The 18,873-nt window shown below is 35.0% G+C and overlaps 1 pseudogene; it reads right to left on the bottom strand.

The window, feature by feature from the left end:
- Positions 1-2,615: 2,615 nt before the first annotated feature.
- Positions 2,616-4,331, bottom strand: LOC145167393 (cytochrome P450 CYP94D108 pseudogene; annotated as a pseudogene).
- Between the last annotated feature and the right edge of the window lie 14,542 nt (positions 4,332-18,873).

The raw sequence follows: 18,873 nt of genomic DNA, 5'->3' as shown, positions 1-18,873 counted from the left end.
CATGCCACTGTTGGATATTTAAGTTTTGCAATTTCAAGAATTTTAGTTGTGGAAACTTCTCCTCACCAGTGTCCCATTGAGGTCCCTCAAATGCGTTGTCAAGTAGGTTGAGTTCCTCAAGGTTAGGTAACGACCGAATTATCAAAATATCACTCCATGGAAGACGACACCACAGTAATGTAAGTTTTTTAATTGTTGCAGGCATTGTAAAGTGATTCTTTTCAAAGATCGACTCACCTTTCGGAAAATCTACCTCCATTGATTTCATTCTGCTACCTGAACCAATTAACTTCAGTGATTCAAGATAAGCTAGTGATTTGAAGTCATTATCGTCGTATGTGTAAAGTGGACATGTAAGCTTCTTTATACCATGGAAACATTTAAGCCAACATTCAGCTCCATCTCCCAACTTCACATTGGAAATTGTTTTCAATTTCATTGGTTTTTTAATAGGAGGAAAGTAAATATCCCCGTCACTCCACAAATGACTCAGTTTGACCAAGTTTGATATGGTACTTGGCAACACCAATGGTATAAAATCTGTTTTAACAATGAGGGTTTGAAGGCTCCAAAGATCGCATGCAAAGCAACTTCATTCAGGCGAGAAGTGAGCAAAATTCGACTTCCAGTGTCATCATTTGGGAAAAAACGTTTCACTTCATCCCAAGTCTCACTGCTCCAGATATCATCAACGAGAATCAAATATCTCTTACCCTTTAGACTCTTGTACAACACTTCACGAAGTCGAGAATGGCTAGCTTTATCAAGATCTAGTTCAACTCCAATTGATGCAAGAATTTGAATCAAGAATTCTTGTTATGTTTGAGAAACAATAACCCATGAACGGATATGAAAATGGTACATGATAAAAGGATCATGGAATAATTTGGTAGCTAGGGTAGTCTTACCTAGGCCACCCATACCCACAATAGAGATGACATCTAGTTGCTTCCGATCTTCCGCAAGTTTGTCTCGTATCAGCTCCGCATGATGATCAAGCCCCACAACTGTTTCTTCCGATACTTTCATCATTCCTAGTGATTTTCTTGTGCAGGAAGATTCAGCAGCAGATGCGGATTGTATAATAATTTGAGATTGATCACTTACCTGTGGTGAACCCATCTTGTTATTGGTGATCATGGCGAATTCAACCTTGATTGACTTGATTGACTTTATTACTTCCTCAAGATCCAGGGATCTTTTGACCACGGAGAATCTAGTGAAACGTCCTTTATTTCTGAAGTGGACATTGGACAGAAAGAGATCGATGGCAGCTTGTTTGAATCTTTTCTTGAGATTTCTAACCTTTTCGTCTTGATCTTGGTCGATAAAAAAAATTTGGATCACGGGACAAAGCTCTTCATAAAGCTGTTGGAATTGAGGCGTTTCATACAGAATGGAAGGGCTGTTGATGATCAGTGGGTTATCTTTACAGTAAATCAGCTCCTTCAAGTTGTTCATGAACAACTGAAGACCTGCGTATGTCATCTTCTTTCTTCCTCTCTTTTTTTCTCCGAAGAAGGATATGCCAAGATGGTTGCGTTGCGTGGAGGTTCACAAAGTTAATTGGATATAGTTTGAGTTTGACTTTAATAAAGTTTTCCTGGAAGTTGAAATTAGAGGTGTTGTGTTTAGTTATTTCTCCTGTCGTCGCATTAAAATGTTTTGTATTACAAAATGATTCGGCATAACTCAAAAAAAGGGACAAAATACTGAATTAAATTTCGGAATTCACTAACTTTGTATTATGTCTCCATTCATATAAGATGATATCTTTTCTTATTCCGGTTGCTTGGTCGCATGATGACGTAAAGGGCTGGGACCCAATATATTAGGACTAGTATTATTTGATATTGTGTCTAAAATTCTTATCTGCGTTTCCTTTGCTTTCTTCTTCCTAGTATCTTATTATGTTTGTGGATTTTGTAATGAAAACCTTCTAAGTATATGTTTATTGTTTTGATTGATACTACACAATTTGGCTTTCTTGTTTGTTATATTAGTAAATTTTGTATTTCTTATTGAAAAAAAACAGTTAATTATCTGATGCTTAGCGACGGTTTGCTGTGGCCAAAAGTCGTCGCATTTATCATTAATGTGGCCGTCACTACTCACTATTTGTCGGAAAAGGGCCCGTCATAATCCATCTTTCGGTAATACCTTGGTAAGAACAATCCAGTAAAACAATATATAAGTAATCCATCTGCAGTTAGAAGTGTTTTTGTTCCTCGTTGATAAACGGTTTCTTTTATTTTTAAGAAGTTACAAAACCTTTTAGTTGACACTTATAAGAAGGTGTCTACACTTTTAAAGTTGAGATGACACTTAATAACCTATTAATATTATATCCATCTACCTTCTGTCCAGGTTGTTCTTGTTCCACTACATTTGTAGTTCGAAAATGTTCTGGATTAAACTACTTGTACAGTTGTACTGTTGTACATGAGCGTGCACTCCAGACTACATAGCTTAGATTTTTTCAGATCCTAGTTTAAAACCACTTTGGAATTCGTATGAATTCCAATTACCTAATGACCTCATGAAAATAAAAATGAACAACATTTTATGGGATGTAGAGAATATTCACGGTGGCAGACGATCTATGATTGCGCGGATTGAGAAACCATCTATAATTAATGAAAATGTATATACATACATGTATGATGTATCTATTACTACATGTTCTTCTTGGTCTATAACCACTAGACTTAATTTAGGGATGTTGCCGTTTTCTTTAGTCGCACAGGCAAACCATTTTTCATACCTAGAAGAAGAGAGAGAGTATAGGGCGGAGCCACCATCTTTTCCGGCGTTCCACCACCGCCAATCACCTCAATCTCAAACTCATACATGATAGCAACAACCACGGATTTCATCTGCAAGTAAGCCATCTCTTTCCCTAAACACATCCTAAACCCACCATGAAACACCGGATACTTAAACTGATCCAATGGTTGGTATACCCCATTGTTATCCAGCCATCTTTCTGGTTTAAACTCTCTACAATCTGACCCCCATAACTTCTCCATTCTCCCCATGGCATAGGCTGAGTAATCTGCAAACCACCCTTTTCCGACGTATGTTCCGTCTGGTAGCTTATCATAGTCTACCGTCAATCTGGAGTTAATTGGCACAGGTGGAAAGAGTCTCATGGACTCCGACAGAGCAGCATGAAGATAGTTCAGATTCTTCAAGTCCTCGAAGGTGAGGTTTTCTGGGTGAATATACGCCGATGAAGCCATTAACATAGAAAACTCTTTGTGAATCAAATCTCGACAATGAGGATGACCAGCTAATAACCAAAAGAACCATGTAAGTGCAGTTGCTGTTGAGTCTTTACCTGCAAGTACGAAGCTAATGATAATATCTCTCACAAATTTCCTCCTTTCTTCATCGTTAAAACCCATATCCCAACTTGAAGCCATGAATCTGGAGAGTAGATCTTCATCAGTTTTGGAATCACTCTGTGTTTCTTTAGATTTAATTATATCCATGGCGAACTGATTCACCATTTCAATTGCTTGTTTGTACTTCCTCTCATTACCGATGTTGAAGAATCTCTTCATCTTCCACACCGCCGGGAGAGGCGACATGAACCGGTTGGAGACATGCTCAACTGCGGAATCAAATGCCTGAACAAACAACAGATTGTTCGAGTGCGTTGAATTCGATGTCAATAAACCTGGGTCAACCCCAAACGCAACGTTACATATGTTATCAAACCCGAATTTACGGAGGACTTGCTGTAGATCGAGTAATTCTCCGGCGTCAGCAGCGGATGAAAGATGAGGGATTAAAGATCTGAAAATTTGGGATTTGACAGTGTTGGTGATGAAGGTTCTAAGGGACTTGGTGTTGAATTCATAACTCGCGATCTTGCGTTGGGAGGACCAGATATGGCCGTCGGAATTGAAGATTCCTCTGCCAAGAAGCTCGTGGAGGACGGAAGTGTAACGGTGGCCCTTGATGTAATTGGGGAAGTTGGAGCGGAGAAGGTGGTGGAGGTTGGTGGGATCGGCGGTACAGATACCGTGTGAGAGACCGAGGAAGCCGTTGACTTGGAGTGTGAGAGAAGGGGTGGTGGAAAGCATGTCGGACACCCAATCGTGGAAACGGTGGCGGTTGCGGAGGAAACCGATGAGGTTTCCGATGAGTGGGTAGGATTGGGGACATGGTGTTTTGAGTTGAGACTGGCAACGGCGTAGGAACAGAATTACCGACAAAGATAGGATGACGAGAGGAAGAAAACCATAGAAGCTGTCGGCGGCCATTTCATCATGTAGAGGATGAGGAGAGCAAATAGAAGTGTTATCTTTATTTTGAAAAGTTATGTCGAAAGCATTTGGTAATAAAAAAAGGATAAAGATTTAGGAAAATCTATTGAAAAGTAAGCAAAAGTTTTAATAAAGTCAAAAATTTCATTTTTTAAAATAGAAGAGTCTCCATTTTTTAACTAAAAAAAGCTGTTCATTTTAGTTATTTTTTTCAAAATAATATAACAAAATCGTTATTTTTTTTAAAATAATGGAATTTTTCTGAACATTTTGTCGAAACTTATATATAACGTATAAATGTATTTTTTTAGTATTTATATCTATTTTTACGTACTTTTGTATTTTTTAAGTTTTTAAATGTATATGTTTATATATTTTTATGTATTTTAAATGTATAAACGTATTTTTTATTCATATATATATATATATATATATATATATATATATATATATATATGTTGGAAAAGATGTCTAAGCTCAAAACTATAATTGGTATGTATTTGATCCGATAGTAGCATGCTCCATTTGAGTTGCATTCATCAAAGCAAAATGTTAGGAAAGATATTTGACTAAGAAGTTATTTATGATTTATTAATATATTATAAGTATAATATATTAATTGAGGAATCATATTATTTAATTAGTATTGATCAAAAATTAATTTAAGAATTAATTTAGTGATCAAAAGAGACTAATTAAAATGATACATATGAGTTGGGCTAAAGATCAATGGTTTGATTTGTGATGAGCTTATGGGTTAATCCATGAAGTGTTTATCCAAATCAAATGGATGAGTCATGGGCTAATGTGTATGGATTAGGATTACACAGGACCCTTGATATTCTACACACATATATATGTATCTCTAAGTCCAAAATCACCACCACTTGTGTTTAAAAGAGTGAGAACCGATTTTAGAGTCTCCATAACCCCTTCATATCCATCTTAATTGTTCTTGGTGTTTTGTGATTCCATTTGAGGCATCACACTTGGGGTGCTAAGCGGTGGCGGATCTAGAAAAAAGAACTAGGGTATGCAACGACCGATCCAAAAAAAATTGTTGTGTTACAACATAATTGATGATGTTAAATAAAAATTAAATAATTAATTAAATTTTTGTATAGTAAAGTCACAAATTACATTAACTTTTCAGGAGATTCAAAATTTATTAAAATTGTAAATATTGAAAACAATATACAATTTTCATTATTTTGTTTATAATCTTAGTTAACAAACTATATATCCATTTTCTAATATTATATATTGTTAAACAATATATATGTGACATGTTAATGCATATAATAAATAAAAGACATAACTTACAAAGGCGCTTTTGATAAAGAAAAGAATGTAATTTAGGGTACATACGTAGGGTTATGCTATGGTAAAGACTCTAGGCACAAGTTTCAATTTGTTATTCTATTTGTATACGAATGTAATTTAGGGTACGTACATAGGGTTATGCTATGGTAAAGACTCTAAGCACAAGTTTCAATTTGTTATTCTATTTCCTATACAAAGCAGCAGTTTGCAGAACAAAGGGACAACAACTTTTACTTTAAAAACACTTTTCTTATGTTTATCAAGATTTAACAAAATGAGTTAGAGAGAAGCACATACTGATACTATATGCAATTCTTCAGGAGAGAAGTGAACAGTCCACTGGAGAACTGGAGATGAAGGGACGATATGATTTGCATATCTGATACAAAGGGCTCTAGTACTGCAGCGCGTGACGGAGAGGTGCTATGACAAAGAGGACCGTCCGGTGATGCAAACCATTCGGTGATTTATGAATGCCAAATAATCTTTGCATAATGTTTTTCTAGTATTGAGTATTTTTAGGGTTGATATTTTTAGGTTTAACTTTGATTTTATTTTATAACTTCTAGAAGATTTGTTATATGATTTCTGGTTTATCAGGGTCAAAAAGCTAGATGTGATTTTCTTTTTTGTATTAAATTTTTGAAGATAAAGCTTTGAATTATCTTAATATTGTTCTAGCGAGTCTTCATCCCCTGTTTTCAAGGTATGCAAGTTTTTTGAGGAGGGTATGCAACGACTAATTAGTATATATAATTTTTTTTAAAACATAAATAATTAGTATTTATTGTAAAAATTCAAGGGTATGCAATTGCATACCCTTATTACATTGTAGGTCCGCCCCTGGTGCTAAGCTTTCTTGAGGCCAAGTTATTCAAGCTACTATACAAGGTAATATTCTAACTAGTTTTTATGATTCAAATATCACATTGCATGCTAGTTTAGGTTTCATGATTTGGAAAATGTTTATTGCATGTATAATTAGAGAAAACTTAGATCCAAAGCATTAGGGTTGTATGTGCACCATAGGAATGTTAGACTACATAAAACCCAACAGTGGTATCAGAGCCTAGGATGTTTTCTATTATATTGATGCAATTATGTAATTTTCAAAGCTGAAAAATCTGCAATTCTAGATTCTGCCAGGGCCTACTCAACGAGTCCATATATGAACTCGACGAGTATGTGCCTTATGATGATGAACTCGTCGAGTTCATAAGTGCACTCGACGAGTTGAACTCTTTGTGAACAGAATCTTCGAGTTTTGGTCTGTTTTAGATTAGGAACATTACCACAAACTGTTTTGGTTTATAAAATTCGATTTAAATGATATGGTAATGTTAATCCCCATCCAATAACATGATGTTTGTCAAATTCTAAGATAACTACTTGATTTTTGTGAAATGCTAGTTATTTGTAAAATTTGAAGTTATCATGTAACATGAACAAATTAGGTCAAGTTGGTAAATAATCATCCTATCATAATTGGATTAGTTAATTTGATCTATATGTGTTCTTGAAAAAACTCCATAACTTGTCCTCAAAGTTATGGAATACGAAATATCCTTATTTATGAAGCCATTAACTAATGTAAGTTATAGAATTTTAAGAGTCTTGAAAGGTTTCATATCTTGTACACAAGTTTGGAATTGGAAATGTCTCATTCATGGAACATAAAAGTTCATAAGTTATGAATTTCAAAAGTCTTGACAAGTTACAAAACTTGCCCACAAGTTTTGGAACTTGAAAAGTTACATTAATGAAACTTTAATTCCAAACCCTAGAATTTTAAAAGTTTAAAATTCAACCCTTATACTATTATAATATTAAAGTTTAAATACTTATATATATATATATATATATATATATATATATATATATATATATATATATATATATGTATAAGACAAGTCAGTGTTACCGTTAGTAGGTCTCATTCACGAAGTCGGGCTATAAGGTTATTGCCTATAAAATGGTGGTTTAATGGGTGTCCACTCTCACCCACCGCTTCCTTGACTGGTGGAGGGTCGTTAGCCGAACGGGTAGGATAGGACACTAATTTTCATTAATAAGTATAATGAAAATTATTAAAGTAACTAAACTCTTATAAATTCCCAATCTTAGTTACTTTAGGAAATATGTGAAAATGGTGCTATTCAATGAAATTGCACTTTGCACCTTGTTAAGTCGTTAGTGGAGCGTGTGTGGTTAACCGACACACTAATTTGGGACTGACAATGTGTGGCAAAGGGTAGCTTGGTGTTAGTCATAGATCAATGGAGCGTGTGTAGTTAACCGACACATTGATTAGGTGATTTGTAACATTAAGTGTACCAAGCTAATTTGCATGGTTATTCACACATTGTTTGTGATCCTCGGTATCCCAGGCATAATCGAGATTTAAACATGTCATTGAAAAGTTCAATGAATCTCAAAAGAATCTAGGAATTTCAATTCATTTAAAACCTAATTTTCAATTTCGTTTTTCATGGTGGAAATTGGTAAATGCTCATTTACCTACCTTCAAATATTCTGCAATTGGATTACGGCATCCCTCTTCCGAATTGTAAAATATTGTGTTGGGTCCTAGCCTTAATATTCCATTTTGGGTGTTATATTAAGGATCCTTATCTAATCTAAACTTTGTCTTTTTTTTCAGATGTCTACTTCAAACATTGTTTCCAACCCAATTCCTTCCGGCTCTTTCTCCCTCATGAACTTATGTGGGAGGGTCGTCTTCGATGGATCGAATTTCAATGATTGGATTCGAAACATAAGAATGGCTATTCGTTATGGGGACAAAGAATATGTACTTGATAAAGAGCTTAAGGAGATTGATGAAACTACTGCTACTCCCGAACAGATTGTTGAGTATAAAACTCATGAGAGGGACGTAACTAAAGTGTCGTGTATAATTATCGCAACCATGACTGCTGAGCTCCAAAAGTCATATGAGGACTTTTGGCCTTATGAATTGCACCAGGACTTGATGGAAAGGTACCATCAAAGTGCTCAGCAGGAGAGGTATGAGATCATTACCTCCATGATCACGACCAAAATGAAGGATGGAGAGTCCATCACAGCCCACTTGCAAAAGATGCAAAGGTTTGTGGACCGCTTGCTAAAGTTGAATATCAATTTCGATGAAGAATTGGTAATTGACATTATCCTTCACTCCTTACCTCCTTGTTATGATCATTTTCGTATGACTTATCATATGAACAAGGAGGAGGTGACTCTAAGCAAGCTTCAAGGTCTCTTGAATACTGCTGAAAGCAGTTTGAAAGGAAAATCTGTTGTACCTACTCCTACTACAACTGCCCCTGTCCTGACAATTGGACATGGAAAGGGAAAGAAGAGGAAGACTCCTTCCAAGAGTCATAAGGGAAAGTCCCATGTTGGATCCTCTTCCAGTGGAACCAAAGTTGGTTCTGTCACACCCTCTTCCAACCCAAAGGAAGCCGAGTTCTTCCATTGCCATGAAAAAGGGCACTGGAGACGAAGCTTCCCGAAATACTTGCAGGACATAAAGGATGGGAAGATCAAACCCTCCTTTGCAGGTATTTATACTATTCTATCTAATAACTCATCACATGCTAATTCTTGGGTCCTTGATACAGGATGTGGCTTACATATTTGTTCTGATTTGCAGGGTCCAAAAAGAAATAGGGATGTAGAGCACGGGAAGATGAACTTAATCATGGGGAATAGGGGAAAGTTGCATGTCACCAAGATTGGAGTTTATTCTTTATTAATTAGTAATGGTTTAAAATTAAATTTGAATAATTGTTGCTACTCGTTTGATATGGCGAGGAATATTATTTCTTTTCACAGTTTGTATGAACAAGGTTTTACATTTTCTTTTAATAATGAAATTGGTAGTATTAATGCTTATTACAATGGTGTATTTTATTTTGAAGCATTACCTTGCAATGACATATATGAAACTGTGATGATTGTAGATAACTTAGGAAATAATGTATTGCATATTGATTCATCCAATGATTAGGATAAAGCATGCTTATGGCATTGTCGTCTTGGACATGTTAACAAGAAGCGCATAGCCCAACTCAAAAAGGATGGAGTGTTGGATTCATTTGATTTAAAGTCAGATGACGCTTGTGAATCTTGTTTACTTGGAAAGATGACAAAGTCACCCTTCACTGACACTTGTGCAAGGGGTGAGGGTCTGTTGGATCTCATACACACAGATGTGTGTTTACCCTTCAACACTGCCACAAGAGATGTTAACCGCTTCTATGTGACTTTTACTGATGATTATAGTAGATATGGGTATGTCTACTTAATCAAGCATAAGTCAGAAACCTTTGAAAAGTTCAAAGAGTTTAAGCAAGAAGTGGAGAATCAATTGGGCAGGAAGATAAAGATGCTTCTATCCGATCGAGGAGGAGAGTATCTTAGTATCGAGTTCCACGACTATCTTAAGGAATGTGGAATTGATTCACAATTGACGCCGCCTAAGACACCACAGCTTAATGTTGTAGCTGAGAGGCATAATCGAACCTTGTTGGACATGGTTCGTTCTATGATGAGTCGAGCTTCGTTACCTATCTCATTCTGGTGGTATGCCTTAGAGACTGTCACCCATATCCTTAATCTAGTCCCAACTAAAAAGGTTTCCAAACCTCACGAGATGTGGACAGGCTCCGAGTCTCCTAAATGGAAAGAGGCAATGGACAACGAGATTCAGTCCATGTATGACAATCAAGTTTGGAACTTGGTTAACAATGTACCAGGCCGTAGGACAGTCGGGTGCAAATGGATCTTCAAGAAGAAGATCGACATGGATGGGAAAGTACACACTTATAAGGCACGATTGGTTGCGAAGGGCTTTACTCAAACTCCTGGAGTTGACTATAATGAGACATTCTCACTAGTGGCTAAGATTAAATCTATAAGGGTTATGCTAGCCATAGCTGCATTTCATGATTATGAAATATGGCAAATGGATGTCTAAACCGCTTTCCTTAATGGGAAGTTGGCTGAGGATGTTTATATGAATCAGCTAGAGGGTTTTGTCGATGCAAAGTACCCTAATAGAGTGTGTAAGCTTGAGAAATACATTTATGGATTAAAACAAGCATCTCGCAGATGGAATCTTTGCTTCGATGAGAAAGTCAAAGAGTTTGGTTTTTCGAGAAGCGAGGATGAGTCATGCGTGTATGTCAAAGCTAGTGGGAGTATAGTTAGCTTTCTCGTGTTGTATGTGGATGACATACTGCTCATAGGAAATGACATCCCAACCTTGCAGGAGGTTAAGTCCTGGCTTGGGAAGTGTTTCTCTATGAAGGACCTCGGAAAAGCTGCTTACATTCTAGGGATAAGAATATTGAGAAACAGGAGTAAAAGACTAATAGGACTTAGTCAAAATACCTATTTGGACAAGGTGTTGAAACGTTTCAACATGCAGGATTCCTAGGGAGGAGAATTACCTATCCAAAGCAATGCCAGACTGAGTAAGACCCAAAGTCCGAGTATTGATGATGAAATAGTAGAAATGAGTCGAGTACCATATGCTTCTGCTGTTGGCTCGATCATGTATGTTATGACCTGTACTCGCCCTGATGTAGCCTTTGCATTGAGCATGGTTAGCAGATATCAAGGGAATCTTGGTAAAGCTCATTGGATTGCGGTAAAGAACATTCTTAAGTACTTGGGAAGGAATAAGGACTGGATCCTTACCCTTGGTAGGAGTGATGACTTAAGAGTGGTAGGGTATAGTGATTCCAGCTTTCAGACCGACAGAGATAATTTCCGCTCTCAGTCGGGCTGGATATTTACCCTAAATGGAGGAACAATAACTTGGAAAAGTTCCAAACAGGAGATTGTAGCTGATTCAACGTGCGAATCAGAGTATATAGCAGCGAGTGAAGCATCGAAGGAGGCGATATGGCTAAAGAACTTCATCGGAGACCTTGGAGTTGTACCAGCTATAAAGGAGCCCGTGGAGATTTTCTGTGATAGTGATAGTGCAGTTGCCTTATCCAATGAACCAAGAGATCATAGCAGATCAAGACACATCAACAGAAAATATCACTTCATAAGACATGAAGTAGAAGAGGGACTCCTTGTGGTTAAAAAGGTATCATCAGAAGAGAATCCAACAGATTCTCTTACGAAGGGACTGAGTAGGGTTAAGCACTTGCGGCACACTATTAGTGTCGGGCTGAAAGACGATATTTGTTTTAGTGATTAGATAAAATTTTAGAAACTTGTAATAGTCAAAATGTAATTGACATTTGATGATTGATTAAAAGGTGTTTTTATTTACAAGTAATGTTACTGTCTTGTGTCAATTAATTACTATTGTTTCATTTTGCATGTTTTGACTTTCAGAATAATAAGATTATTCAAACTATCCACAGTCGATCATACTTTGGAAGTAGGTCATGAAAGAAGTCTGTCATGAATGGGTTTTTGTATGATTGTCTAAGGTGTTAGACATAGCAAAATATTGCTACAAAAGTTCATGAGTGCTCTTGAAATAAGATTTGAGTATTGGACTAAACCCACGCTCACATATTACTTCATGAAATTTATCACGGGTGATTGTGAGACGATAATATTGTATAATCTTCAAACCAAGATATATGAGTTAGCGATTATTTGTTGATTGTACATTAATAGTGTGAAAACGCATCAGTAACTTGGTTTTATAAAACGTGCTATTATGTATGATTCAATGAAATGTGCTATTAAGTCGAAGTTTATCTGTTCCTTTTATCCTATGAGGATTAAAAGCGATATCTTGGGCCCCTCGATGATTTTGTTTTGACTTATGTGTCGGGCCTGGTCAGAACTCTATTGATGCGTTCAAATAAGTTCTATGTCAAACAAATCAGAAAACGAGAAACAAAATGTTGGAAAATGAGTATGACTTTAATTCCATGTCTTTGTCCACACGATATCTTCTAGCACAGAGGATTATATGATCACTTATCTAATGGACACATCAGCGTTCGATAGCGGCTTTTTGAGAGCTACGATTGCTAATCGGACTTTAAGTTACATTGGCAATTACAGTTATTAGACTTATCCAAGTGGGAGACTGTTGGAAAAGGTGTCTAAGCCCAAAACTATAATTGGTATGTACTTGACCCGATAGTAGCATGGTCCATTTGGGTTGCATTCATCAAAGCAATATGTTAGGAAGGATATTTGAGTAAAAGGTTATTCATGATTTATTAATATATTATAAGTATAATATATTAATCGAGGAATCATATTATTTAATTAGTATTGATCAATAATTAATTTAAGAGTTAACTTAGTGATCAAAAGAGACTAATTAAAATGATACATATGAGTTGGGCTAAATATCCATGGTTTGATTTGTGATGGGATTATGGATTAATCCATGAAGTGTTTATCCAAATCAAATGGATGGGTCATGGGCTAATGTGTATGGATTAGGGTTACACATGACCCTTGATATTCTACACACACACACACACATACACACACACACACACACACATATATATATATATATATATATATATATATATATATATATATATATGTATCTCTAAGTCCAAAATCACCACCAGTTGTGTTTAAAAGAGTGAGAACCGATTTCAGAGTCTCCATAACCTCTCCATATCCATCTTTAATTGTTCTCGGTGTTTTGTGATTCCATTTGAGGCATCACACTTGGGGTGCTAAGCTTTCTTGAGGCCAAGTTATTCAAGCTACTACACAAGGTAATATTCTAACTAGTTTTTATGATTCAAATATCACATTGCATGCTAGTTTAGGTTTCATGCTTTGGAAAATGTTTATTGCATGTATAAATAGAGAAAACTTAGATCCAAAGCATTAGAATTGTATGTGCACCATAGGAATGTTAGAGTACATAAAACCCAACAATATATATATATATATATATATATATATATATATATATATATATATATATATACATATATATATATATACATATATATATATATATATATATATATATATAGTCATTGATATTTTTTTTCAAAATAAATCTTTTTCTTTTTGTACTTATTCAGTACTTATGATGATTTTTTTTAAATTTTTTTCACGTCATTTTACGTAAGACAATCATCAAGGAGGTGTTTGGAGTTGTTGATCTTATGCTCATCGCAGCCTTGATTGTTTGGTTTCTTAGGTCTTGTGTTCTGAACGTCGTAACTTCTTCATACGATATCGGATTTTAACGATCTTTATATTAATGCGTTCGTATTTTAGTCTACTACAACTTTCGTTTAGATTACTCCCGTTAAAAAATAATATATTTTATTTACGATCTTTATATCCATACATTTTTTATGAATGCTTGTGTGAATGTTTTTTTTATAAAACTTTAAGTAAAAATATATTATATTTAACAGGGGTAATCTTAACGAAAGTTTTAATAGACTCAAAAATCGAGCACATGGATATAAAGATCGTTAAATCTGATATTGTATGAAGAAATTACAATGTTCAGAACACAAGACCTAAACCAAACCACAAGACCTAAGCAACCAAATAGTCGAGATCACGATGGACATAACCATCAACAACCCCAAATACCTCATTAAGGATTATCCCACGTAAGATGTCATGAGAAAAATCTAAAGAAATTTGTCAAAAGTACTAAATGAGTACGAAAACAAAAATGACTTATTTTGCAACAAAAAAATATTAAGGACTAAATTTGTACAAAATGAGAAATATATTAACCTATTAAGTTATTTTTTCCGGCTAAACTGAAGTAGCCGGTCATAAAGACTAAATGTGTACAGTTTAACAAGTTGAAAGGGTAAATATGGACGAAAAAAACTCAGTGACCAAATGTATACAAATCGAAAAATATATTATTGTCATTATCCCTAAAAAACATTATTCAAAGGTGTTCTTTGTTTCTTTTTGTGTAGCTGCGCAGACCGCCTAAATAGATTATGCTTTATAGATTGTTTTTTTTTAAGACTACCGTCAGGTCTGTGCGTCCACTTCTTGGCGCCCAGATATGAACCAGAGCCTTCATACCTCTTCACATTTTCAAATATCTTTTAGCCTAAAAAACATATATATCTTTGTTTGTTTTTTTTTCAACTTAGATTTACTCCAACTTTATCTATGATAAACAATTTGGAAATAAACTTACAATATATAAAGAAAAAGGTTTGACGACACAATCATGACCTTTGTGACAAATTTATAACTAAAAATTTAATTAGAATAATAATTTTTTGACAACATAATCATGACCATCCATTTTACGTGTTAAATTCTTTTATCCTTAATTAGAATGTTTAGATATAAATTTACAACAAAGTTTGTTGGTTTTTAGCAAATATATACGTTAATTGGTACCATTTTATTTTTATTTTTATACAATAATACATAAAAGTTGATCTACATTTGTTAATTATTTATAATAAAGTCATAAAATTATTGAAAAACTATTTTTAAGTTAAAAAAATCAATATATATATATATATATATATATATATATATATATATATTTGAACGACAACTTAACTGATTAGATGTTAGTGTTAATATTCCAATTCTTGTTAGCACTAATGATCGAACCCTGACATCCCCATCCTCGCAAACTAAGAGGGTATGCCTCCACCAATTTTCCTATTCCCAATTGGCAATTACGTTTTAGTTTATTCTAACAGTCTGAATGTGTTAAAAAGCAAACAATTTGTTTCTTTCATACTACATACGTTTGGTCCGTCTCTTCTACTGTAAAGGTCTGCAGATGTGGTTCGCAGACTGCAAACATTTTGACTCAGAAAAAACAAATAACACTTAAGAGAATTTCCAATGAGAGTTTTTTATAGTGGATTTTTTTGAAAATGCTCACTTATTACCATTGGAGTAGATGTGTAACAACCTAAATTTCAACCCAAAATCTTCAATTAAAAATTTAAAAGTTTATTGAATTCACAACTACGAAAATCTTAGATAAAACCATTTAACTGAAAACATTTATCAGAGTATCGTTAAATTTATCAAGTACACAAATCTCTCATGGATGCGATACAATCGAGCCATGCCCCTCCTTTAATATAAGAAACCTGAAAACATTTAAACCACAAATCGTAAGCACAAAGCTTTGTGAGTTCCCCAAAATACCACATACAACACAACACAAACAACAACTATGGATTATCAGAAAGCCTGGGGACTACCCGAAGTCTCAGTGGGAAAACAACACGCCATATGGGTTATCAACAACCCTGGAGACTACCCTAAGTCTCAGTGGGTAAACATCACACCCTGTGGTTTATCAACAACCCTGTAGACTATCGAAGTCTCAGTACACACATTAACACATATCACAGTAACAACAAATAAGACCTAGCTGGTCAGTACGCATATACTACCACACAACAAGTATAATGAGAATACTTACCTCGCATAGAAGACTGATCGAACTAACACCCGAACTGTCGGAACTAGACTCCACCTATTTAATCACACCAAATAACCCTAGTTAAGAATTAAGGTAATTTTCCATACTCAACTAGTCCCAAGCCAAGTCTAATCCACATTTTACGAAAAAGACCATTTTCCTCTTCCAAGACCAAAACCCTCACAAATTGACCAAAAGGCACACTTGGTGGTCAAAAAGTTAAAGGTCAACACTTTTGACCTTACACACGGTGTACCAAGGCCCTACACTTGGCGTAAAAGCACAAAAGCTGAAAAACATGTTCTCATCTGGCTATGTTGGGCGTCGCCAGATTTACGCTTAGCGTACTCGGCCAAAACCTACATCTTAATTTTTACGCTCTTAATCATTAAGACACTTTACCCCATCCTCAGATCTGACCCTAAAAGACATTCTAATCCATAAAGTCTCCAACTTTATGCATTTACATGCCTAAAGAGATCTTAATCCCAAAACCCTAACTTCTAACATCACCAAAAACTCCATAACTCATGCATGGACGAAAGGAAAGGACCAAGCTTGCATTTTTATGACACCATGCACTCTAAAACGTCTGAAAGGACAACTCAAATGGTCTGTGTAGTCCATACTCAAATAGACCAAGGTTTTGGGGCAAAATGAACATAAACTTAAGCTTAAACACGATCTAGCAAAACAAGGCTCAAGGTATGAACTTTATACCTTCTGGAGATAAACAATGAGGTGTAGATTCTGGATCCAAGAGCTTAAATGCATCACCACTTCTTTATAACACCCTAATTTCCATTTAACTTAAATAATTATAATTATGTGTCATAAAATTAAATTGTGAGGTTATAAATTCGGATCTTTGAATTTTAGTAGTTAATTTTTTATTTCAAGACTAAGTATGGGGGAGTATGAAATGAAATTATAATTAATTGAAGGTCAAATCGATGATAGTTGGAACTACGAGGAACCAAATTAAGAATGAGAGACTAAAAAGTCAGAAGAGGGGCAATGGAGTTATTGTTTCAAACCTAGACACCTAATGCGAAAGGTTTTAGGTTGAATTATGGGCCTTAGGGCCAAATCTGGTCAGCCACTTAAGGGCCCTTAAACACAACTTAACTCTAATAACCATAGTGCTTGGAATTTCCGTTTTTGAAGACCTTTCAGCATTACATGGACGATCCCCGGAGATTGAACCATTGGATCGTCGAGAAATTTTGAGTGCGGCTTCTCAATACATAACGTTTTGACCGTTGGAATTGTGATTTCAAGGTCTGTATATTGAGTTATAGATCGTCGATCATAATACAAGTTTTAGGGTGTTGTCGAAATCATTTTAGGTGCAAGGCTTGTATTAAGCTTTCATCTCAACAACCTATGTATGATTTATTTCTCATTGCTTGGAAAAGTCCTATAATACCTAGAACTGATGTTCGACATACATGGAAGGTCTTAATCGAATTTGGGACTTAATGGGTTGAGCGGCTTAAACCCTAACCCTAGTTGTCAAATCCCAATTTTGGCAAACTAATTTGTTTCTCCTAAAAAGCAATGAGCTTTGGAGTATTAGGATTGGAATTTTTTTGGAATTTTGAGTTAATGGGTTGTCACCTCTGTAAAGAAGTTATTTCCAGAAAATAATCCATTTTGGATTGGGTCTTAATGGGTTAAGAAGTTAATTAACTTTAAAAATCCAAAGCTGTGATTTCAAGATTTTTCCCTAATCTGTCCCTATTTTTGAAAGATCATATCGAGATCATGGAAAAGCCTTTTTAGTCGAAATCAGTGCAAAAAGTTTCATATGTGTGTCCTCTACACTTCATTAGTTTTGAACAAAATCCAAAAATGCCTCTTGCTAGGGAGAAAGTGACCATTTATCTAGACTGGTCTAGAATGAGCTGTTATCCGAGGCAGTTTGGTAAAATTCGCCATAAATAATAGAAAAGTCATATGGAGGTGTGCGAGTACTACTTTTAAATCTAAGAACTTGATCTATCTGCATGTGATACATTTCTGAAAAATATGAAGTATAAGGTGGTCAAAACAGGTCCTGAACATAACACTATAATCAAAGAGAAAATAAGGAAATATGTACATAAGTTTTATAAGAGTAATACAACAAAACACAAGCTACATAATGTTATAATTTTTGTGTAGGTTCTTGGAAAGAAAACGATTCATCTAGCTCCCGCTAGCTAAGTTTTCAAGTTCAAGTAGATGAATTACACTAACTCTCCTATCATATAGGCATTTCTTATTTTATGTTATTGTTCACAAATCTATCTGCACTCTTATCTCTTATTCCCTATTTAGTGAGTAAGATGGGGGGGGGGGTAGTTCCCGGAAGGGGAACAATGTTATGGTTGGTACCAACAATATGTGCTAGGAATGTTTATGTTTATGTCTTATGTTTTATGTGAAATGTTATCCTATGTGTAAGTAAGTGATCTATGTAATGGTAGAGTAATGTGTATGCTCACTAAGCGTTATGCTTATCCTTTGTTATTTAACATTTTCAGGATTTTCAGGTTTTAATAAAGGAAAGAGACTGGTGTGACTGCATGCGACGTTATGTTGAAGACTTTTATGAAAATTACTATGTTCTATTTTTCTTTTAAACTTGGGATGTTTTCTGCTTCCTCAATGTTTTTAGAAAGATTGTATTATAAATGTATTTGAATGTTCTTGAAAGATTTAATTATATTTTTAAAAGGGTAATGAATGGCTTTACTTTTGTTTTGTTTATTTAAAAAAATGGGACGTTAATTCTTCAATGATCTTCCTTCACCATCAAGAACACTAAAAACCCACTCAAAGGCTTCAAAACTCACACTCAGGAGCTAGGGTTTCTATATTAGGGCT

This window comes from Lactuca virosa, chromosome 3 (genome assembly GCF_052849685.1).
Source record: "Lactuca virosa cultivar CGN04683 chromosome 3, Lactuca_virosa_CGN04683_v6, whole genome shotgun sequence".
NCBI lineage: Eukaryota > Viridiplantae > Streptophyta > Magnoliopsida > Asterales > Asteraceae > Lactuca > Lactuca virosa.
The sequence above is the reverse complement of the archived record's forward strand: the minus strand, read 5'-3'. Positions and strand labels throughout refer to the sequence as shown.